Here is a 25487-nt window from a genome sequence, read left to right as displayed (position 1 = left end):
GATGTTGGGTCTGTGTGCAGCTTGAGTGCCGCTGAGTCTGCGGCCTCCGTGGCGGGGTTAAGCTTCCCGTCCTCGGATGATGCAGTCCGCTCCGACTCTAGGGCCAGGGCGGTCACACGCGCTATCTCCTGCATGTGGCCCGATGACAGATCTAGGTCATGTTCATCATGGTGTCCAAGGATAGCCGTCATGGCCGTAAACCCGTCGAGGATCAAGTCTCCATGGATATCGGCCACAAAATTCAGGCTTCCGAATCTAACCTGATGGCCAGGGGCATAGCTATCGATCTGCTCTAGATGGCCAAGCGAGTCGGCCCGTAGTGCGAAGCCGCCGAATATGAAGATTTGTCCAGGGAGAAAGATCTCCCCCTGGACTGTGTTGTTGTAGATGATTGATGGAGCCATCTAGCCTTCTGATGACGACGAAGTGGAACTCTCAATGAAAGCACTAATGTCGGTGTCAAAACCAGCAGATCTCGGGTAGGGGGTCCCGAACTGTGCATCTAAGGCTAATGGTAACATGAGGCAGGGGACACAATTTTTACCCAGGTTTGGGCCCTCTCTATGGAGGTAATACCCTACTTCCTGCTTGATTGATCTTGATAAATATGAGTATTACAAGAGTTGATCTACCACGAGATCGTAATGGCTAAACCCTAGAAGTCTAGCCTATGAGGTTATGATTGTTGTGGCCAAACCCTAGAACTCTAAACCCTCTGGTTTATATAGACACCAGGGGGACTGGGGTTGTACAAAGTTGGTTACAGAGAAACGAATCTACATATCCGAATTGCCAAGCTTGCCTTCCACGCAAAGGAGAGTCCCATCCGGACACGGGACGAAGTCTTCTATCTTGTATCTTCATAGTCCAACAGTCTGAACAAAGTATATAGTCCGGTTGTCCGAGGACCCCTTAGTCCAGGACTCCCTCAGTAGTTGCAATTGTTGATTCATTGTCCGTAAGGTGTCCTTGGATGAGCGTTTTGGAACCTTTTATGTGCATCTATCATGGGTCTGCATTTCGCATCCAATCACTCACTGGGTGTTCTGTTGCTTCATTGTCCGTAAGGTGTCCTTGGATGAGCGTTTTGGAACATTTTATGTGCATCTATCATGGGTCTGCATTTCGCATCCAATCACCCACTAGGTGTTCTGTCGTAGAGTTGAATAGTTCTTGCACTTGAGTCGACCAGGTTGAGTCGAGTGTTTTTCTGAACCAGTGGGGGCACGCAGAGTGCACCCACTGGGTGTAGTCCCCGAGACCGCGGTCGACTGCCGGTAGTCGGCTGGGGTCTGAGAATCTCTCTTTTTTTATTTTTTTACTCATGCTGGGAAGACCATGTCGAGTGTAAAACCGGACCAGTGGGGGCATGCCAAGTGCACCCACTAGGTGTAGTCCCCGAGACTACTGTTGAATGTTTGATTCGGCGGTAGTCTTAGAGAAATTTTTGCTGCGATTGGCTTTTGTTTCTGTCGACTGACATATCTTATTTGCTGACTGCATAAGTCTTGTGATCTTGGAGCTCAATTTGCTGAACTAGAGAAGAAGCAGATCAGCCTCAACTTTGATCTGGAGCTGGCCAAGAAGAATCTCAAGAAGGCCCAGGACTAAGCAGCTAACATGGGAGGTAACAATTTGTTGACTGTCCACCTTATGTCTCTCTCATTTTCTTTCTTTCTTTAGTCTCTTTGAACCGAGTGACTCCACTCAAATAGGTGTGCATAGTGAAAACCGTCAACTCCAAGCTCGTCTGAAGAATGTTATTTCTTTAGAGAAAATGAAGCAGGCTCTGGAGAAGAAGGATCAACACCTTGCCGCAGCTCAGAAGGAAGCGTGAGAGAAAACGTCACTTGCCGACAAGAAGCTAGCCTCGTTCAACAAGTTGGAAGAGGAGAACTCCAAGTTGAAGAAGGACAAGGAAAGCTTGACTGATGAAGTTGGAAGTCTCAAGGACAAGAAGGGTGAATTGGAGGCTTATCTCGGAAAGCTCGCTAAGAAACTGGTCTTGAAGCTTGAAGGTATTTCCTTTTGTTCGATTGATTTGTTAATGTCGACTGACACGTCTTGTTAAACTGTCAACTCACTGCTTTTCCGACTGTGCAGAACTTTGTCAAGACTTCGAAGCAGAAACTGGGCGGGTCGAGACAAGTCTTGACCCCATAAACTCTCCTGTTAAAGATGATGTTGCGATGAATGTGCTGCGATTAGAGTCTCGCCTAGACAGTGATGTGGATTATATCGCTCGTCTGAAGGTGGCAATGACGCGGATTGACGCTGAATTCTGGCCTCAGACGGAACTCCCACATGATCTCGAGTCTTTGATGACTCGACTGAATCAAATACCTGGTCGAGTGCAGGAATGGAAGAAGTCATCTGCTCATTGTGGCGCCGATGTTGCTTTGTTGTTGGTCCGAGTCCACGGCAAGGATGTCAGATAAGACAAGCTGGCGGCTCTCAAGGTTGCCAACACTAAGAAGCTCAGCTTCCAGTCCTTCATGGACACCTTCCATGACGACGCTTGTCGGTGTCAAAACCGGCGGATCTCAGGTAGGGGGTCCCGAACTGTGCGTCTAGGCGGATGGTAACAGGAGACAAGGAACACGATGTTTTACCCAGGTTCAGGCCCTCTTGATGGAGGTAAAACCCTACGTCCTGCTTGATTAATATTGATGATGTGTGTTACAAGAGTGGATCTACCACGAGATCAAGGAGGCTAAACCCTAGAAGCTAGCCTATGGTATGATTGTTGTTCCTCCTAAGGACTAAAGCCATCCGGTTTATATAGACATTGGAGAGGGCTAGGGTTACACAGAGTCGGTCACAATGGTAGGAGATCTACATATCCGTATCGCCAAGCTTGCCTTCCACGCCAAGGAAAGTCCCATCCGGACACGGGGCGAAGTCTTCAATCTTGTATCTTCATAGTCTTGGAGTCCGGCCGATGATGATAGTTCGGCTATCAGGACATCCCCTAGTCCGGAACTCCCTCAGTAGCCCCTGAACCAGGCTTCAATGACGACGAGTCCGACGTGCATGTTGTCTTCGGCATTGCAAGGCGGGTTCTTCCTCCGAATAACTTATAGAAGATTGTGAACACCAGGATAGTGTCCGGCTCTGCAAAATAAATTCCACATACCACCGTAGAGAGAATAATATTGCACAAGTTCAATCTGGTGACGTATTTTGTGGCGTGACATCACACCATTACCAAGCCTTTACTCGAATTGTTTGTATTGTTCCACCTCCGCGCGTTTAGCGAGGTGGTTTCCTTGGCACGTCTTGTCGAAGCAGAGATCGTGTTCCCTTATTCCGGGATTCCCATCAATACGGATGTGGGTAACCCAACCGCGCCATTGATTGTGACGCTTGGGAGATAAGCGAGTTTTACCAGGCCGGTGGGGACACATGTTTTTGTCCGCCCATATAAGGGGATAAAGATCCACTCCTTTAAACCTGCGCCTTCTTCCTCCTTGGCTTATCCATCTCCGCAAACTCGAGCTCTAGCGCCCAAGTCCGCACTTCTTACCTCAACCTTCTCCAACTATGTCCGAAGCGGGAGGCAAGTGTATGGCCTCCTCCGTCACGGAGGGGCAGATCCAGAAGCTGCGCGACGCCGGATACTTGTCCAGCGACATCAGGCATCGGCTCCCCGATGAGGGAGAGCTCATCCCCACCCCCAGGCCCCATGAGAGGGTAGTATTTCTTCCCCATTTCCTCTGCGGACTGGGCTTCCCACTTCATCCCTTTGTCCGGGGGCTCATGTTCTACTACGGCCTAGATTTCCATGATCTGGCCCCGAATTTCATCCTCAACATCTCGGCGTTTATCGTCGTGTGCGAGGCCTTCCTCGGCATCCAGCCCCACTTTGGCTTGTGGCTCAAGACCTTTAGTGCCAAGCCGAAGGTTGTGAAGGGAAGCCAAGCGGAGTGCGGAGGCACCATGGTGGGCAGGATGTCCCACGTTACGTGGCTGGAGGGCACTTTCGTAGAAACCATCAAGGGGTGACAATCGGGGTGGTTCTACATCACCGAGCCGCGTGACCCTAATTGGGCAGTGGCCCCCGAATTCAGATCCGGCATCCCTACACGGCTCACCTCCTGGAAAGAGAGCGGCCGGATCTGGGGGGATTCGGAGGAGTTGACCGGACTCCAAGCCTGTATCCAGAAGCTGGTGGACAAGAAGCTCAAGCTTGTCAACGTAGTCCAGGTCATGCTCATCCGCCGGATTATCCCGTGCCAACGACGGGGCTTCAACATGTGGGAGTTTGATCCGGCGCAGCACCAGACCCTGAGCGGGCTCTTCGACACTACATACGAAGATGTCTGGAAGGTGCTGTTCAAGGGCGCCAAAGCTCCCGCATCCACTACCGAAGATCGCGGATTCCGCTCGCAGCGTCCAGCTGACGAGGTAGGTGATTTCACCGCTTGTTTTCCATAGTTTGACTATGCGGGATCTATACTCCCTTTTCCTTTGACAAGAATGGCTGGCGAAGGCCGAACGGACTATTTGTCCGGCCCCATTGCCAGAGGACCCAGCGGACGCCCGCCTAACGAGGTTGCTGGCTCCGGCACCCCATGTGGTGCCGGAGAAGAAGGCCAAGAAGAAGGCCACGGGGACTCGGAAGAGTTCCCATTTTCAGGTGCTATCGGATGATGAATCCGAGGCTGACTCCTCCCACCAAGGCGAGGAGGAGAAGAAGAAAGCCTCTCCCCCAGCGGGGGGAGGAAAGAAAAGGAAGGCCTCCCCTACAAGGGAGGCCGAGGGGTCCAAGAAGGGAAAAACTCTTCCCCCGGACTGCTCCGCCAACGCCAGCGATGACCACGAGGACTGGCCTCCAAGGGCCTAGCCCCTGGCGATATCGTAAGTATCCGGACTCCCGAATAACTTCAAGGTTTTTCCTTCTTGCCACATAATGTCTTTTTAATGCCGCATACAACCCTGCAGTCCGCCCAAGGATGACCTTCCCGCTTCGTCGAGCGGGTCCTTAGGTGCGTCGGATATGGATTCCCTTCCAACTACCTCCACCCCCCGCGCCGCGGACGATGCCGAGGTGGGATCCCAGGAAGGGACCCACCAGGAGGCGGAGGCCCCGGAGGTGTCACAGGACAACCTCCCGGACTTTGCACCGGACTCAGCCCCAGAACCCACAGTGGCTCCGTAGTCCGGCGGGCGACCCCTTCGTAAGAAGGGCAAGACCGTGACGTTGGCTGCCTCCGTCCAACCGGAGGTGCCGGATAATTTGCTGGAGGCGCTCAACGGTGCCTCCATCAAAGAGGAACACCGCACTGTTATGAGTGCAGTGATTCAGAAGGTACAGCTCGCCAAGAGCGGGCTGACCGAAGCCTGCAGGAGCCTTCCAACAGGCTTTGAGGTAAGAATTTCAATATGCATAAAATGGTACCGCATAGACAGTAGCCCCTGATGCTCGGTTCGGTGTTCGGAAAGAAAAGCCGGACTGAGGATCTAAAAAGATATACGCAGGAGTCCTAAAAAATATGTCAATATGGGATTGCAGGCTGCGCTGCTGACCTCTGCCGCACTGACCGCGGAGGTCAATACTTTAAAGGAAAAACTCGAGCGGTCCGAGAACGAGCTCGGCCGTGCCAAGAAGCAGCACGAGGATAAGGAAGGTGAGTAACACCTTATTAAAATTGTACCTTACAGAAACGGATTTTGGTTGCAAAAAGAATGACAAGGATAACACGGGTATTGCAGGGGCCACTAATGAGGTGGCGACCCTAAAAGAGGCGGTGGCCGCGGCCGAACGAAATGCGGCCGCAGAGCGCACCGAGCGAGAGAAACAGGAGGCGCGAGTGGCGGAGGTACAGCAAGAGCTCCAGGATCTCGTGAGAAAACATGAGAGCCTGGAGCGTGACTCGAAGACTCGAGAGTCTGAGCTTGCAACGGCCCTTGAGAGTGCCAAAGCCGCGAAGGCCGAAGCCTACAAGGCCCTCCAGGAGATTGAGGCGGTGAAGAAAATAGCAGCGGGTAAGGCATTTTTCATGCAAAGTAAGCATGTGAGTGTTAATTACCTGTTGCTTACCCGAATTCGGAGCTCTCCAGGAGCATTCGCAGATCTTCCTCGCAGCGTGTCCGATGCTGCCGCATTCTACCGGGCCGAGGAGGGGAGCTCGACGGAGAAGGTCTTCTGGTCACAGTATGCTGAGGCCGGACATTCGGTGCCCCTTAGCGACCAGCTGAAGCAGCTGGTCGAGCTCCACAAGGCGGCCAAACAGGCCATTAAGGGCCTCATAGTTTGGCTATGGCCTAAGGAGGCCATGCCTGGGAGCTACTTCGGCTTGGTGCAGCGGCTGGTGGATGCGTGCCCGCGGGTTGAAGTCATCAAGCACTCCGCCTGTATTGAGGGTGCCCGTCGGGCCCTTGCCCGCGCGAAGGTGCACTAGGGCAAGATGGATGCCCAGAAGCTTGTGACGGACCCGCCCCCAGAGGGCAAGGAGCATCGCACGCCCGAGATGTATTATAAGAGTGTGCTGAAGGGCGCCCGCACTATTGCGGGGGAGTGCTCCAAAGATGTAATTTTTGAGTAGAATCGCATTTTGTTATCCTGTGCGCTGAAAACTTAGTTCATATGCACTAAGCAACGCTTGTTAATCTAAAATATTACCTTTTGTGCGGCTGTTTATCAAATCTGAGAGATGGCAAGTCGTCGGCTTCAGCCCCCATGCCACAAGTGCTGGGGTGTTCGGGATAAACTTGAGCACTCTTGTTCCCATTTTTGGGTCCATCTAGGGAGGCGCTCAACGCAGCGAACAAGGCAACCGGACTTATAATGCTTGAACACTCTCACTTAGCCATAGAATTCTATAATTTTAAATTTCGGCGAAGCCCTAGTCTTCGGATGGAGCGTACAATGTACTTGTGACGCAGCTCGGGCGCTGTGTTCAGTCGATGCCTTGTCATCCTTGCGGATCAGGATGGAGCATACATTGTACTTCTGATGTAGCTCTGACGCTGTGTTCAGTCAACACCTCGTCATCCTTGCAGATCGGGATGGAGCACACGTTGTACTTGTGACGTAGCTCAGAGGACCTTTGTGACTTAGGCGAGTACGGGGTCACAACTAAGTTCCTCGAGTGGGAGGATTGTTCTCCACTCGGAGTGTTTTTTTAACTTAGGCGAGTACGGGGTCGCAGCTAAGCCCCGAGTGAGAGGATTGCTCTCCACTCGTAGTGTTTTTTAACTTAGGCGAGTACGGGGTCGCAGCTAAGCCCCCGAGTGGGAGGATTGCTATCCACTCGGAGTGTTTTTTAACTTTGGCGAGTACGGGGTCGCAGCTAAGCCCCCGAGTGGGAGGATTGCTCTCCACTCAGAATGTTTTTAACTTAGGCGAGTATGGGGTCGCAGCTAAGCCCTCGAGTGGGAGGATTGCTCTCCACCCGGAATGTCTTAACTTAGGCGAGTACGGGGTCGCAGCTAAGCCCCCGAGTGGGAGGATTGCTCTCCACTCAGAATCTTTTTAACTTAGGTGAGTATGGGGTCATAGCTAAGCCCCGAGTGGGAGGATTGCTCTCCACTCGGAATGTTTTTAACTTAGGCGAGTATGGGGTCGCAGCTAAGCCCCCGAGTGGGAGGATTGCTCTCCACTTGGAATTTGTTTTACTTAGGCGAATCAGGTTCGCGGCTAAGCCTCTGAGTGGGAGGATTGCTCTCCACTTGGAATGTTTTTAACTTAGGCGAATCAGGTTCGCGGCTAAGCCACCCACTGGGGGATTCGGACACAAATGATTACAGGAAATCAATCATTAAGATACTGTAAAAATCTTGTCTTTGGTAAGCAAATTGAAGTACTCTTATTACAACTCGTCAGGTCGATTGATTTTAGGTATAGAAAGGATGAAGCAGCTCTGCGTTCCATGCGCGTGGCTCGTCCATATTCTTGGCTATGTTGTAGATGTGGTACGCTCCATTGTGAAGAACCTTGGTGATGATGAAGGGACCTTCCCAGGCCGGAGCAAGCTTGTGAGGCCGTTTCTGATCCACGTTTCTGATCCACTCGGAGCACAAGGTCCCCTTCCTGGAATGCTCGACCTCTGACATTACGGGCATGGAATCGACGTAGATCTTGCTGATAGATGGTCGACCGAATCAAAGCCATCTCGCGTTCCTCTTTCAGGAGATGAACTGCGTCTTCGCGTTCCTGCTCCGCTTCAGCTTCTGAGAAGAGTTCCACCCGGGGGGGATTGTGCAGCAAGTCACTCGGAAGCACAGCCTCGGCGCCGTACACCAGGAAGAAAGGGGTTCGGTTAGTCGACCAGTTCAGCATCGTTCTCAGCCCCCATAGGACGGATGGTAACTCAGTCACCCAAGCTCCAGCAGCGTGCTTGAGGTCGTGCATCAGTCGGGGTTTTAACCCTTGAAGGATCAAACAATTCGCCCTTTTTGCTTGCCCATTCAACTACGGGTGTGCAACAGACGCATAGTCAACCCGATTGCCTTGGGATGCACAAAACGCCTTGAACTCATCGTAATCAAAATTGGAGTCATTATATGTTATAATGCTGTGAGGAACTCCATATCTAAATATCAACTGCTTGGTGAAACTGACAGCAGTGCTTGAGTCAAGGTTTTTGATGGGCTTGGCTTCGATCCACTTAGTGAACTTGTCAACTGCTACAAGCAAATGAGTGAAAACACTTCTGCCGGTATTGAAGGGTCCAACCATATCCAACCCCCAGACTGCAAATGGCCAGACGAGTGGAATAGTCTTCAAGGCAAACGCAGGCTTGTGGGACATGTTGGAGTAGAACTGGCAACCTGCGCACTTGTCGACTGTATATTTTGCCATCTCATTTGCCCGAGGCCAATAGAATCCCGCTTGTATGCTTTGGCCACGATGGTCCGAGAGGACGCATGGTGACCATAGGTCCCCGAGTGGATATCATTCAGGATCATTCGACCTTCTTCCGGGGTGATGCGGCGTTGAGCCACTCCTGTGACACTTTCTCTGTAAAGTTGTCCTTTTATCACGATGAAAGCTTTCGATCGACAGACTATCTGGCGAGCCTCATCCTCATCCTCTGGGAGCTCGTGCCCGAGAATGTACGTGATGTACGGTACTGTCCAATCGGGCGTGATCACCAAGACCTCCATGATTAAATCGACCACAGTTGGAACCTCAATCTCAGTCAGGTCGGTTTAACTTATTGGTTGTGGGGGCTCTTCCTTGAAGGGATCTTCTTGTGCTGACGGGGTGTGGAGATGCTCCAAGAACATATTGCTGGGGATAGGCTTCCGAGTGGAACTTATCTTCGCCAGATCATCAGCAGCTTGATTCTTGATTTGTGGTATGTGGTGGAGCTCTAACCCCTCAAACTTCTTCTCTAGCTTTCTCACTGCATTGCAATAACCGGTCATTGCGGGACTCCTGACATCCCATTCCTTCATTACTTGATTAACCACTAAGTCTGAGTCACCGTAGACCATCAAGCGTCGGACGCCGAGTGAAATGGCCATACGCAACCCATACAATAGTGCCTCATACTCAGCCTCATTGTTTGAAGAATCAAAGTGAATTTGGAGGACATAACTGAGCTTGTCTCCTCGTGGGGACACTAAAACCACTCCTGCACCAGAGCCATTCAACATCTTGGATCCATCAAAGAACATGGTCCAATGTTCCGACTGAATCTAAGTCGGTTGCTGTTGTTCTATCCACACTACGAGGAAATCTACAATTGCTTGAGACTTGATGTCCTTCTTTGCCTCAAACTTGATATCTAAAGGAAGGAGTTCAATCGCCCATTTTGCCACTCGGTCAGTTGCATCTCTGTTATTCAGAATTTCTGACAATGGAGCATCGCTGACGAGTGAAACTGAGTGGTCAGAGAAATAGTGTGCAACCTTCTTTGTGCTCAGGTAAATCCCATAAACAAGCTTCTGATAATGAGGGTATCGCTACTTGGACGGGGTCGAGACTTCTGAAATGTAATACACAGGGCGCTGAACTTTGAAGTCTTTGCCTTCTTCTTCCCGCTCGACCATGAGCACTGTGCTAATAACCTGTCCCGTGGCTGCGATGTAAAGCAGTAAAGGCTCCTTGCTGACTGGAGCAGCAAGCACCGGCTGGGTGGAAAGTAGGGCTTTGAGCTCTTCAAAGGCTGCTTCAGCTTCGTCATTCCATTCGAACCTGTCAGACTTCTTCATCAGTCGGTAAAGAGGCAGTGCCATTTCACCGACGCGTGAGATGATCGGCTCAATGCAGCCAAACAACGAGTAAGCTTCCGAACATCATGCACACGCATTGGGCGCTTCATTCGGAGGATTGTGCCAATCTTCTCTGGATTCGCATCGATCCCTCGTTCAGAAACGAGAAAACTGAGTAACTTTCTCCCGGGGACTCCGAATGTGCATTTTGATGGATTGAGCTTGATATCATACCTTCTTAAATTGGCAAAGGTTTCAGCGAGATCAGTCAGCAGGTCGGAACCTTTGCGTGACTTAACCACTATGTCATCCATGTATGCTTCCACATTCCGACTGATTTGAGTGAACAGGCACTTCTGAATCATGCGCATGAATGTGGCACCAGCATTCTTGAGGCCAAAGGGCATAGTAACATAGCAAAAACACCCGAACGAGGTGATGAAAGTTGTCTTTATCTCATCGGGTCCATATAGTCGGATTTGATGGTACCTGGAATAACCATCCAGAAAGGACAGTAGCTCACATCCCGCAGTTGAGTCAACTATCTGGTCAATGCAGAGCAGAGGAAAATGATCTTTCGGGCAGGCCCGATTAATGTGCTTGAAGTCAATACACATTCGAAGTGATTTATCTTTCTTGCGGACCATAACGACATTGGCGAGCCACTCGGAGTGGTATATCTCGTGGATGAACTCGGCAGCCAGAAGACGAGCCACCTCCTCGCCAATCGCCTTTATTTTCTCCGTCTCAGGCCGACGGAGATGCTCCTTAACGGGTTTTGCCTTTGTGTCGACTCGCAAATGGTGCTCAGCCAGTCCCCTGGGTACACATGGCATGTCAGATGGCTTCCATGCAAAGATGTCCCAGTTCTCATAGAGGAACTAGATGAGCGCTTCTTCCTATTTGTTGTCGAGTGTCGTTGAGATATGGGTCGGAGCGGCATTGGGGTCGGTCGGGTGAATGTGGACTGGCCTGGTCTTGCCGGCCGACTGAAATGCGAACTCCGAGGCAGGCCTCTTGGCATGCAGCAAATCACTCGGATATGCAGTCTTCTAGTATTCTTGAAACTCCACTGCTACCATCTGCTCATCTGCTATCTTCGCACCGTCCTGAAGACAATCTTTTGCTCTTTGCCGGTTACCGGCTACCGTTATCACACCTTTGGGGCCAGGCATCTTCATCTTGAGGTACACATAACACGGTCGAGCCATGAAGTTAGCATAGGTAGGTCTGCGCAGAATGGCATGATAGGTACTTTCGAAATCCACTACCTCAAACGTCAACTTTTCCTTGCGGTAATTCTTCTCATCACCGAAAACCACGTCAAGAGTGATATGACCGAGTGAGTCGGCTTTCTTTCCTGGGATGACTCTGTGTAATCGCATGTTGCTCTCGCTGAGCTTGGACATCAAAATGCCCATCTCTTTGAGGGCCTCAGCGTATAGGATATTCAGACCACTGCCACGATCCATCAAAACCTTGGTCAGTCAGGTGCCCCTGATATGTCTCTAACGTATCTATAATTTTTTATTGTTCCATGTTATTATATTACCCGTTGGATGTTTATGGGCTTTACTATACACTTTTCTATCATTTTTGGGACTAACCTACAAACCGGAGGCCCAGCCCAAATTGTTGTTTTTTTGCCTATTTTAGTATTTCGAAGGAAAGGAATATCAAACGGAGTCAAAACAGAATGAAACCTTTGGGAGCAATCTTTTTGGAACAAACACAATCCAGGAGACTTGGAGTGGAGATCAAGAAGCAGCCGAGGTGGCCACGAGGGTGCTAGGCGCGCCCCGGGGGGGCGCCCCCCTGCCTTGTGGCCCCCTCGTGGATCCCCTGACCGACTTCCTTCGCCTATATATATCTATGTACCCCGAAAACATCCAGGAGCACCACGAAACACTTTTTCCACTGCCGCAACCTTATGTACCCGTGAGATCCCATCTTGGAGCCTTTTCTAGCGCTCCGCCAGAGGGGGAATCGATCACGGAGGGCTTCTACATCATCACCAAGGCCTCTCCAATGAGTTGTGACTAATCTACCACAGACCTTCGGGTCCATAGTTATTAGCTAGATGCCTACTTCTCTCCCTTTAAATCTCAATACAAAGTTCTCCTTGATCTTCTTAGAGATCTATTCGGTGTAACTCTTTTTGCGGTGTGTTTGTCGAGATCCAATAAATTGCGGGTTTATGATCAAGTTTATCTATGATAAATATTTGAATCTCCTCTGAATTATTTTATGTATGATTGTTTATCTTTGCAAGTCTCTTCGAATTATCAGTTTGGTTTGGCCTACTAGATTGATCTTTCTTGCAATCGGAGAAGTGCTTAGCTTTGGGTTCAATCTTGCAGTGCCCTTTCCCAGTGATAGGAGGGGTAGCAAGGCACGTATTGTATTGTTGCCATCAAGGATAAAAAGATGGGATTTATATCATATTGCTTGAGTTTATCCCTCTACATCATGTCATCTTGCTTAATGTGTTACTCTGTTCTTATGAACTTAATACTCTGGATGCATGCTGGATAGCGGTCGATGTGTGGAGTAATAGTAGTAGATGCAGGCAGGAATTGATCTACTTCTTGTGGATGTGATGCCTATATACATGATCATGCCTAGATAATCTCATAATTATGTGATACATCTCCGTCGTATCTATAATTTTTTATTGTTCCATGCCAATATTATTCAACTTTCATATACTTTTGGCAAGTTTTTATACTATTTTTGGGACTAACATATTGATCCAGTGCCAGTTCATGTCTGTTGCATGTTTTATGTTTCGTAGAAACCCCATATCAAACGGAGTCCAAACAGGATAAAAACGGATGGAGAATTATTTTGGAATATTTGTGATTTTTGGTAAGTAAAATCAACGCGAGATGGGTGCCCGAGGGGGGCAGGAGATACGGGGTGCGCCATGGACTCTTCTTGGGCCCCCGTAAGGAGGTTGATGCTCTTATTTTGCCGCAAGAAATCTAATTTTATGAGAAAGATCTGGGCGAAAGATTCACCCCAATCGGAGTTACGGATCTCCAGATATAAAAGAAACGGTGAAGGGGCAGAATCTGAGAACGCAGAAACAGAGAGAGACAGAGAGATAGATCCAATCTTGGTGGGGCTTTCGCCCCTCCCACGCCATGGGAGCCAAGTACCAGAGGGGAAACCCTTCTCCCGTCTAGGGAGAAGGTCAAGGAACAATAAGAAGAAGGGGGGCTCTCTCTCCCTTGCTTCCGGTGGCGCCGGAACGCCGCTGAGGACCATCATCATCACCGCGATCTACACCAACACCTCCATCATCTTCACCAACATATCCATCACCTTCCCCCATCTATATTCAGCGGTCCACTCTCCCGCAACCTGCTGTACCCTCTACTTGAACATGGTGCTTTATGCTTCATATTATTATCCAATGATGTGTTGCCATCCTATGATGTCTGAGTAGATTTTCGTTGTCCTATCGGTGATTGATGAATTGCTATGATTGGTTTGAGTTGCATGTTTTATTATTGGTGATGTCCTATGGTGCTCTCCGCGTGGCGCAAGCGTGAGGGATTCCTGCTGTAGGGTTTGCAATATGTTCATGATTTGCTTATGGTGGGTGGCATGAGTGACAGAAGCACAAACCCGAGTAAGTAGGTTGTTTGCATATGGGATAAAGGGGACTTGATACTTTAATGCTATGGTTGGGTTTTACCTTAATGATCTTTAGTAGTTGCGGATGCTTGCTAGAGTTCCAATCATAAGTGCATATGATCCAAGAAGAGAAAGTATGTTAGCTTATGCCTCTCCCTCAAATAGAATTGCAATAGTCATTATCGATCTAATAACGTAGTCAATTGCTTAGGGACAATTTCACAACTCCTACCACCACTTTTCCACACTCGCTATATTTACTTTATTGCTTCTTTATCTAAACAGCCCCTAGCTTTTATTTACGTGTTCTTTATTATCTTGCAAACCTATCCAACAACACCTACAAAGTACTTCTAGTTTCATACTTGTTCTAGGTAAAGCGAACACTAAGCATGCGTAGAGTCGTATCAATGGCAGATATGACTTGAGATAATATTTGTTCTACCTTTAGCTCCTCGTGGGGTTCGACACTCTTACTTATCGAAAGAGGCTACATTGATCCGTATACTTGCAGGTTATCAAGACCTTTTTCTGGCGCCTTTGCCAGGGAATCATAGCGTGGGGTGATTATTCTCGTGTGTGCTTGTTTGCTTTATCACTAATTAATTTTTATTTGTTATTCTTAGTTGTTTTCTATCTTTAGTTATGGGTAGGAAACGCAAAAAACCAAAGTTGTACCTACTGAACCAATGGTTGAAGAACCACTCAAAATCTATCACACTCCTGAAGCTTTTTACTTGGATCATCTTCGATCCCTTTGTGCTCGTGTTGAAACCCCAACTAGCTTAGTTGAGGGGAAATATTTAGATGAGCATGCTTGTTATGTGCGACACCGTATATCTGAAAAAGGGAAACTTTTACTGGATCAAATTCATCGTTTGCAATGTTATGCTTGGACTTTATGTGAATTATATGATGTTACTTGTTGTTCTGAAAACCCTAAGAAACACCTTCCCTACCAATGTGAGGTTATTGATAATGGAATCGTATCTTCGTATGCTAAGGGTGTTTATAATTACTATGATGTTCAACAAATTGAAGAATTTGTTACTTTTAAGGGTGCTTATGAAATTGCTTCTTTGATTGAAAAGTATGATGCTACTCTCTACAAATCTGAAAATTTTGCCATACTTGAATATTGTTATGATAATTATGCTTCTAATGCCTATGTTAGACTATATATTGAGAAATTCTCCACTGTCCAAGAAAAGACTAATATTTTGCAGGAAGCTATGGAAGAAGAAATTGATGAAACTGTGAGCTCATTGGATGAAAAAGATGATGAGGAGAGCGAAGAACAAAATGAGGAAGAGCGGATTAGCTACCCGTGCCCACCTTCTAATGAGAGTAACTCTTCAACTCATACATTGTTTAATTCCCCTTCGTGCTTACCGAAGGATGATTGCTATGATGATTGCTATGATCCCTTTAATTTTCTTGAAATATCCCTTTTTGATGATGCTTGTGGCCAAGATGCCAATATGAATTATGCTTATGGAGATGAACTTGCTATAGTTCCTTATGTTAAACATGAAATTGTTGCTATTGCACCCACGCATGATAGTCCTATTATCTTTTTGGATTCTCCTTACTACACTATATCGGAGAAGTTTGTGCTTATTAAGGATTATATTGATGGGTTGTGTTTTACTACTACACATGATGATTTTGATAGATATAATATGCATGTGCTTGCTGCTCCTACTTGAAATTATTATGAGAGAGGAACTATATCCCCACCTCTCTATGTTCCCAACAAACTGCTTATACTATGCATTGGCCTTTACTATGTGTGCATGAATTGTTCTTTCATGACATGCCGATGCATAGGAAGAGAGTTAGACTTTGTTGTTGCATGATATATGTTACTTTGTGCTCACTACTAAATTATAAATCATTGTTAATTAAAATTGGGTTTGATATACCTTGGGATCCGGGTGGATCCATTACTTCGGCACTATATGCCTAGCTTAATGGCTTTAAAGAAAGCGCTGCCAGGGAGACAACCCGGAAGTTTTAGAAAGTCATTTATTTCTGTTGAGTGCTTTTATATATTTTAGAAACAAAAAAATAAATAAAGACGGGAACCAAAAACTTTTCAAAAAGGAAAGTGAAAGTGAGAAAGACAAGCATTGTTGAAGTGGGAGCTAGGTCAGCTAGCCTTGAACTTTGTTCATGCTCACCGAAACTTTGTGAATCTTGATTACAAAAACTTTTCAACAAAAATAATTATCCCCTTGTACAATTCCATTGTATTATAAAAATAATGTGCCAAGGTTTGCCTTTAGGATGTTTACAATGCTTGTTGGTTTGTACGGTGCAGGACAGAAACTTTGTCTGTAGTGAGCGATTTTATGTTTTAAACTGGAACGTCAAACGGTTCTGATTCCTTTTGAAATGTCTTTCTGTACAACTTTTTTATTTTTCCTAATTTTAGTAGAATTTTTGGAGTACCATAAGTATGGTGAATGTTCATATTACTACAGACCGTTCTGTTTTTGACAAATTCTGTTTTTGATGCATAGTTTGCTTGTTTTGATGAATCTATCAATTTATATCAGTGGATAAAGCCATGAAAAAGTTATATTACAGTAGATACATTGCAAAAATAAAATATGAATTGGTTTTCTACAGTTCTTAGAGTAGTGATTTGCTTTATTATACTAACGGATCTTACCGAGTTTTTTGTTGAAGTTTTGTGTGGATGAAGTGTCTAATCGAGGAGGTCTCGATATGAGGAAAAGGAAGAGAGGCAAGAGCTCAAGCTTGGGGATTCCCAAGGCACCCCCAGTAAATATTCAAGGAGACTCAAGCGTCTAAGCTTGGGGATGCCCTGGAAGGCATCCCCTCTTTCTTCAACAAGTATCGGTATGTTTTCGGATTCGTTTCGTTCATGCGATATGTGCAAGTATTAGAGCGTCTTTTGCATTTAGTTTTCGCTTTTATTTTATGCACCATGATGGTATGATATAGTCCTTGGTTGATTTATATAATTTTCATTGCACTTCATTTAAATCTTTTGAGTATGGCTTTATAGAATGCTTCATGTGCTTCACGTATATCGATTGAAGTTTGGATTGCCTGTTTCTCTTCACATAGAAAACCTCCATTTGTACAATGCTATTTTGCTTCATTTATATTTGTTAGAGCGTGGGCATATCTTTTGTAGAAAGAATTAAACTCTCTTGCTTCATTTATATCTATTTAGAGAGATGACAGGAATTGGTCATTCACATGGTTAGTCATAAAATCCTACATAAACTTGTAGATCGTTGAATATGATATGTTTGATTCCTTGCAATAGTTTTGCGATATAGAGATGGTGATATTAGAGTCATGCTAGTGGGTGGTTGTGGATTGTAGAGACACTTGTGTTGAGGTTTGCAAGTCCCGTAGCATGCACGTATGGTAATCGTTGGGTGACAAATTTGAAGCATGGGGTGTTTCTTTGATTGTCTTCCTTATGAGTGGCGGTCGGGGACGAGCGATGGTCTTTTCCTACCAATCTATCCCCCTAGGGGAATGCCTAGTAGTACTTTGCTTCGAGGGTTAATAAACTTTTGCAATAAGTATATGAGTTCTTTATGACTAATGTGAGTCCATGGATTATACGCACTTTTACCATTCCATCATTGCTAGCCTCTTCAGTACCGTGCATTGCCCTTTCTCACCTCGAGAGTTGGTGCAAACTTCGTCGGTGCATCCAAACCCCGTGATACGATATGCTCTATCACACATAAGCCTCATTATATCTTCCTCAAAACAGCCACCATACCTACCTATCATGGCATTTCCATAGCCATTCCGAGATATATTGCCATGCAACTTCCATCATCATCATATACATGACTTGAGCATTCATTGTCATATTGCTTTGCATGATCGTAAGATAGCTAGCATGATGTTTTCATGGCTTGTCAGTTTTTTGATGCCATTGCTATGCTAGATCATTGAACATCCCGGTACACCGCCGGAGGCATTCATATAGAGTCATATCTTTGTTCTAGTATCGAGTTGTAAGTAAATAAAAGTGTGATGAACATCATTATAGAGCATTGCCCCATAAAAAAAGATAGGCCAAAGAAGCCTAAATTAAAAAAGGGGGCCAAAGAAGCCCGCAAAAAAAAGAAAAAAAAAAAGAAAAAAGGGGCAATGTTACTATCCTTTTACCACACTTGTGCTTCAGAGTAGCACCATGTTCTTCATATAGAGAGTCTCCTATATTGTCAATTTCATATACTAGTGGGAATTTTTCATTATAGAACTTGGCTTGTATATTCCAACGATGGGCTTCCTCAAATGCCCTAGATCTTCATGAGCAAGCAAGTTGGATGCACACCCACTTAGTTTCAGTTTGAGCTTTCATACACTTATAGCTCTTAGTGCATCCGTTGCATGGCAATCCCCACTCCTCGCATTAACATCAATTGATGGGCATCTCCATAGCCCGTTGATTAGTCGTGTCGATGTGAGACTTTCTCCCTTTTTGTCTTCTCCACATAAACCCCACCATCATATTCTATTCCACCTATAGTGCTATATCCATGGCTTGCGCTCATGTATTGCGTGAGGGTTGAAAAAGCTAAAGCGCGTTAAAAAGTACGAACCAATTGCTCGGCTTGTCATCGGGGTTGTGCATGATGGGAGCATTTTGTGTGATGCAAATGAAGCATGGCCAAACTATATGATTTTGTAGGGATAAGCTTGCTTTGGCCATGTTATTTTGAAAAGACATGATTGCTTTATTAGTACGCTCGAAGTATTATTGTTTTTATGTCAAACGATAGACTATTGCTTTGAATCACTCGTGTCTTGATATTCATACCATGATTAGACATATGATCAAGATTATGCTAGGTAGCATTCCGCATCAAAAGTTATCTTTTTTATCATTTACCTACTCGAGGACGAGCAGGAATTAAGCTTGGGGATGCTGATACGTCTCCATTGTATCTATAATTTTTGATTGTTCCATGCCAATATTATTCAACATTCATATACTTTTGGCAACTTTTTATACTATTTTTGGGACTAACATATTGATCCAGTGCCTAGTGCCAGTTCCTGTCTGTTGCAAGTTTTATGTTTCATAGAAACCCCATATCAAATGGAGTCCAAACGGGATAAAAACGGATGGAGAATTATTTTGGAATATTTATGATTTTTGGGAAGTAAAATCAACGTGAGACAGTGCCCGAGGGGGGCAGGAGATAGGGGGGCACGCCCTAGGGAGGCAGGCACACCCTGGACTCTCCAGGCCCCTCTGTAAGGCGGTTGACGCTCTTCTTTTGCAGAAATAAAGCTAATTTTATGAGAAAGATATGGGCGAAAGATTCACCCCAATCGGAGTTACGGATCTCCGGATATAAAAGAAACAGTGAAGGGCAGAATCTGAGAACGTAGAAACAGAGAGAGACAGAGAGATAGATCCAATCTCGGAGGGGCTCTCGCCCCTCCCACGCCATGGGAGCCAAGGACCAGAGGGTAAACCCTTCTCCCGTCTAGGGAGACGGACAAGGAAGAATAAGAAGAAGGGGGCTCTCTCCCCCTTGCTTCCTGTGGCACCGGAACGCCGCCGAGGGCCATCATCATCACCGCAATCTACACCAACACCTCCATCATCTTCACCAACATCTCCATCACCTTACTCCATCTATATTCAGCGGTCCACTCTCCCGCAACCCGTTGTACCCTCTACTTGAACATGGTGCTTTATGATTCATATTATTATCCAATGATGTGTTGCCATCCTATGATGTCTGAGTAGAGTTTCGTTGTCCTATCGGTGATTGATGAATTGCTATGATTGGTTTGAGTTGCATGTTTTATTATTGGTGTTGTCCTATGGTGCTCTCCGCTTCGTGCAAGCGTGAGGGATTCCCGCTGTAGGGTTTGCAATATGTTCATGATTTTCTTATGGTGGGTGGCGTGAGTGACAGAAGCACAGACCCGAGTAAGTAGGTTGTTTGCGTATGGGATAAAGGGGCCTTGATACTTTAATGCTATGGTTGGGTTTTACCTTAATGATCTTTAGTAGTTGCGGATGCTGGCTAGAGTTCCAATCATAAGTGCTTATGATCCAAGAAGAGAAAGTATGTTAGCTTATGCCTCTCCCTCAAATAGAATTGCAATAGTGATTATCGGTCTAGGAACATAGTCAATTGCTTAGGGACAATTTCACAACTCCTACCACCACTTTTCCACACTCGCTATATTTACTTTATTGCTTCTTTACCTAAACAGCCCCTAGCTTTTATTTATGTGTTCTTTATTATCTTGCAAACCTATCCAACAACACCTACAAAGTACTTCTAGTTTCATACTTGTCCTAGGTAAAGTGAACACTAAGGCGTAGAGTCGTATCAGTGGCAGATAGGACTTGAGAGAATATTTGTTCTACCTTTAGCTCCTCGTTGGGTTCGACACTCTTACTTATCGAAAGAGACTACATTGATCCCGTATACTTGCGGGTTATCACTACACACTTTTCTAACAATTGCTCGACAGTAATTTGTTCACCCACCGTAATACTTTTGCTATCTTGAGAGAAGCCACTAGTGAAACCTATGGCCCCTGGGTCTGTTTTCCATCATATAAGTTTCTTATCTACTTTATTTTGCATTCTTTGCTTTTAAATCTATATCATAAAAATACCAAAAATATTTATTTTATCATATTATCTCTATCAGATCTCACTTTCGCAAGTGGTCGTGAAGGGATTGACAACCCCTTTATCGCGTTGGTTGCGAGGTTCTTGTTTGGTTGTGTAGGTACAAGGGACTTGCATGGAGCCTCCTACTGGATAGATACCTTGGATCTCAAAATTTGAGGGAAATACTTATGCTACTTTGCTGCATCAATGAGGGAGTTCCGGACTAGGGGGTGTCCGGATAGCCGAACTATCATCATCGGCCGGACTCCAAGACTATGAAGATACAAGACTGAAGACTTCGTCCCGTGTCCGGATGGGACTTTCCTTGGCGTGGAAGGCAAGCTTGGCGATACGGATATGTAGATCTCCTGCCATTGTAACCGACTCTGTGTAACCCTAGCCCTCTCCGGTGTCTATATAAACCGGAGGGCTTTAGTCCATAGGACGAACAACAATCATACCATATGCTAGCTTCTATGGTTTAGCCTCCTTGATCTCGTGGTAGATCTACTCTTGTAACCCACATCATCAATATTAATCAAGCAGGACGTAGGGTTTTACCTCCATCAAGAGGGCCCGAACCTGGGTAAAAACATCGTGTCCCTCGTCTCCTGTTACCATCCGCCTAGACGCACAGTTCGGGACCCCCTACCCGAGATCCGCCGGTTTTGACACCGACATTGGTGCTTTCATTGAGAGTTCCTCTGTGTCGTCACCGATAGGCTCGATGGCTTCTTCGATCATCAACAACGATGCAGTCCAGGGTGAGACCTTCCTCCCCGGACAGATCTTCGTATTCGGCGGCTTCGCACTGCGGGCCAATTCGCTTGGCCAGCTGGAGCAGATCGAAGGCTACGCCCCTGGCCGTCAGGTCAGATTTGGAAGTTTGAACTTCACGGCTGACATCCGCGGGGACTTGATCCTCGACGGATTCGAGCCACAGCCGAGCGTGCCGTACTGTCACGATGGGCATGATTTAGCTCTGCAGCCGGACAGTACCCTGGAGGCCGCACTCGAACCCGCTCCGATCTTCGACTCGGAGCCGGCTGCGCAGACCAAGGATGGATGGCTAGACACCACCTCGGGGGCTGCAACCTCTACGGCGATAGAGCCGAACACCGATCTTGTCCCCCATGAAGCTCGTGACTCCGAGGTGCCGGACTCCTTGCCGGACTCCGGACCTCCCGCGCCCCCTCCAGTCGAATCCGATTGGGCGCCGATCATGGAGTTCACCGCGGCGGACATCTTTCAACACTCACCTTTTGGCGACATCTTGAGTTCGCTAAAGTACCTCTCGTTATCAGGAGAGGCCTGGCCGGACTGCGGCCAGGACGGTTGGGATGCGGACGACGAAGAAATTCAGAGCCCACCCACCACCCACTTGGTAGCCACTGTCGACGACCTAACCGACATGCTAGATTACGACTCTGAGGACATCGACGGTATGGACGACGATGCCGGAGACGACCAAGAACCAGCGCCTAACGGGCGCAGGAAAGCCACCCCATCCCACAACGTATGCATGGTGGACACACCAAAAGGAAGCGACAATGAGGAAAAACGGGACGTGGCGAAGGACAACTCCCCCAACAGACAAACAAAGCGGCGACGCAAGCGCCGCCCGAAGACCGGCATCGACAAAAACGGTACCCATATGGACCCGGCCCTAGAGCAGGGCGAAGCAGTGGACGACGCACACGTCAACAAGCAGCCAGCCGGACATGAACCGGACAAGCAACCCATCCCCGGCGAAGATGATCTCACATCACCAGAGCATACGAATCTCCATAACAGGCTCGTCGCCACTGCAAGAAGTTTGAAGAAGCAAAAGCGGAAGCTCAAAACAGCGGAAGACACACTCAGAATAAGATGGAGCAAAGTACTCAACACCGCAGATAAATATGGCACTAGTCACCAGACAAAGAGCTACCCGAAGCGCAAGTTGTTGCCCGAATTTGACGAGGAGGCCTTCGAGCCCCCGCAGTCAAAAAAGAAAGGGGCCGCCTGGCCGGATAGACGACCAGATGACAGGCCAAGAGCAACACGGGGCGCCACACACAAGCCGGCACATGATCAGCATAAAGATCTTCAGAAAAAGGATAACCCGGCCAGGTCTATCTATGGGCCAAAAAAGAAGACTCCAGGAAGTAACACAACCAGCCGAGCATTTGAAGACAACGGCACACCCAAATACAGGGGCGCCGCACACCCACTATGTTTTACCGACGAGGTACTGGATCATGGATTTCCAGCGGGATTTAAACCCATAAACATAGAGGCATACGACGGAACAACAGACCCCGGAGTCTGGATTGAGGATTATATCCTACACATACACATGGCAAGAGGAGACGATCTCCATGCCATAAAATACCTTCCCCTCAAGCTCAAAGGGCCGGCCCGGCATTGGCTTAAAAGCCTCCCAGAAAATACGATTGGGAGTTGGGAAGAGCTTGAGGATGCGTTTCGAGCAAATTTTCAGGGGACTTATGTCCGGCCTCCGGATGCAGATGATTTAAGTCACATAACTCAACAGCCCGGAGAATCAGCACGCAAATTCTGGAACAGGTTCCTCACTAAAAAGAACCAAATAGTCGACTGTCCGGACGCTGAAGCCTTGGCAGCCTTCAAACACAACGTCCGAGACGAATGGCTCGCCAGACACCTCGGCCAGGAAAAACCAAGAACAATGGCCGCACTAACAAGTCTCATGACCCGCTTTTGCGCGGGGGAAGACAGCTGGTTGGCTAGATGCAGCACCAGCGACCCGAGTACATCCGAAATCAGGGATGGAAATGGGAAATCACGACGCAAAAAAGATCAGCGCCGGAACAAGGAGAATGGCCCAAATAGTACGGCGGTCAACGCCGGATTCAAAAGCTCTCGGCCGAACAACAAAACACTGCCCTTAAAGGATAACAGTGACGAGTTATCCAACCTCAACAAGATTCTGGATAGACTGTGTCAAATACACGGTACCTCCGGGAAGCCTGCAAACCATACCCACAGAGATTGTTGGGTCTTCAAGCAGTCCGGCCGACTTAACGCCGAACACAAAGGGCTCGACACACCAAGTGACAGTGACGAAACCCAAAAGCAGCGCTCCGGAAACCAAAAGACTTTCCCATTAGAAGTCAAAACAGTGAACTCACTTCACGTGATAACACGCAGCGCGGCCCCTGCTATACCAGGACACCGTCCGCAGACTGGGGATAGAACCCACCAAAATTCGTTATAGCAGCACTTCCTTCAAAGGAGTGACGCCAGGCCTTTTTAGCCAATTTTACAGGCTCTGTACCACTAGGGGTCGTGTTCGGTTCATCCGACAACCTCCGTCGCGAAAAGCTCACCCTCCATCGCCCCATTTAGCAGTAGCCCTTAAGCACTACTGGGGCGTGCAGCTTTCGCGCGCTTTCATGCAATACCGCATTACGCGTCTCTTACGCTTAAAAATGCCCGGTCCACGTGGCATATTCTTAAAACTCCAGGTGTCTCTCGACCACGGAGAATGTGCGGCTGCCTAGACAGCCACACATTATTCCGACCTTGCAGGTCAAAGCCCCTAAAAACAGGTCATTTAGACCTCGGACATGGTTAGACGAGTCCGGCAAGGGGCTTCCCAGCCGCATACCCCTTTTTTTAGGGGGCCGCGCGCATAAATGATGAAAGCCAATAAAGCTCAACTTTCTTCATCTTCCAAATTATACTTTATTTTGATACACTTTTTGCACGATATTTCTTAGAAACTAAGTCCTTCTCTTTTACAGATGAAGCACGTGCTACACCCGTCCAGGATACAGCACAACGGAGACACAGGCGCAGACGTGCAGTAGGGACCCGTTGCAAGGATTCTTTTCAGATTAAGACCCTGCGTAAACCTTTCTCACTGTCTCTTGTTGATACACATCCCCCGGTTTCCTACCAGAGCCGAGGAGGAGGCTGGCGTTTTGGCATCGGCCGCGTCAGAAGTTCCCGCCTGTACCTGGACACTAGGGGCTTAGGGCTTTATTCTGCCCGATATCATAAAGACCGAACACCTCAGGGAGTGTTCGGCGTCTCGAGTTAGGCCTTATATGCATCAGCTCCGAATCATGTCTTTGGTCAAATGTTGGGTTTGCCCGGCTCCTGTGTTTTGCTGCCTTACGTTCCGTATCATCGGCTAACGCGGCACCAGGAGAACTACTGCGATTGTGCCCCGGTTCGGCCGGGAGAGCACCTCAGTAGAGAAAGCCGAAAACTGACTGTCATGATATAGCGAGAGACTGGTCAACCACTCGATCGACCATTGGAATGTTTAGAATTCCTCCGCTTTGACGAAGGACCGCTTCCCGGTCAGGCACATACGCGCCCCAAGTTCGGAGAAGCGCGGTGCCATCAGGGGCTATATAGTAGCCCCACATTCGAGCTCCTATGGCTAAGTGAAAGTGATAAAGCATTATAGTCCGGTTGCCTAGTTTGCTATGCTATCACCTCCTTAAAAGGACCAAGACGTTGGATTAAGTGTGAAAAAGCGTTTTTCTTTTTGCAAACACCCCCGCACCATGTGCGTGGGGGCTGAAGCCAAAGACTGCCATCTTTCAGATTATACATACATATACGGCCGCACAGGAGATAGTTCAATACTTGAACACACAAGTATAAAAAGTCATTGCATTATAAACATGATCTTAGAAATCATACATGTCATTCAAACATAACATCTTTCGAGCACTGCGACTCTATTATACGAGCGCCCTGCAGGACTTCCTCAAAGTAATGCTCGGTGGGGAATCGGCTTTTGTCCGAACCCCGGGATGCAACAGCGGTGGCATCCATCTCCGCCCAGTATGTTTTACCACGGGCGAGAGCCATCCGCGCACCTTCTATGCATGCCGACCGCTTCATCGCCTTAATATGCGGCACTGCCCCAAGGAATTGCTGCAACAAGCCAAAATAACTCTTCGGCTTGGGGCTTTTCGGCCACAGATGAGTTACCACATCCGTCATGGCCAGTCCGGACAATCTATTCAGCTCAGCCCACTCAACCAGC

The sequence above is a fragment of the Triticum aestivum genome, chromosome 1B (assembly GCF_018294505.1).
Source record: "Triticum aestivum cultivar Chinese Spring chromosome 1B, IWGSC CS RefSeq v2.1, whole genome shotgun sequence".
Classification (NCBI taxonomy): domain Eukaryota; kingdom Viridiplantae; phylum Streptophyta; class Magnoliopsida; order Poales; family Poaceae; genus Triticum; species Triticum aestivum.
Note: the sequence above shows the minus strand (reverse complement) of the source record.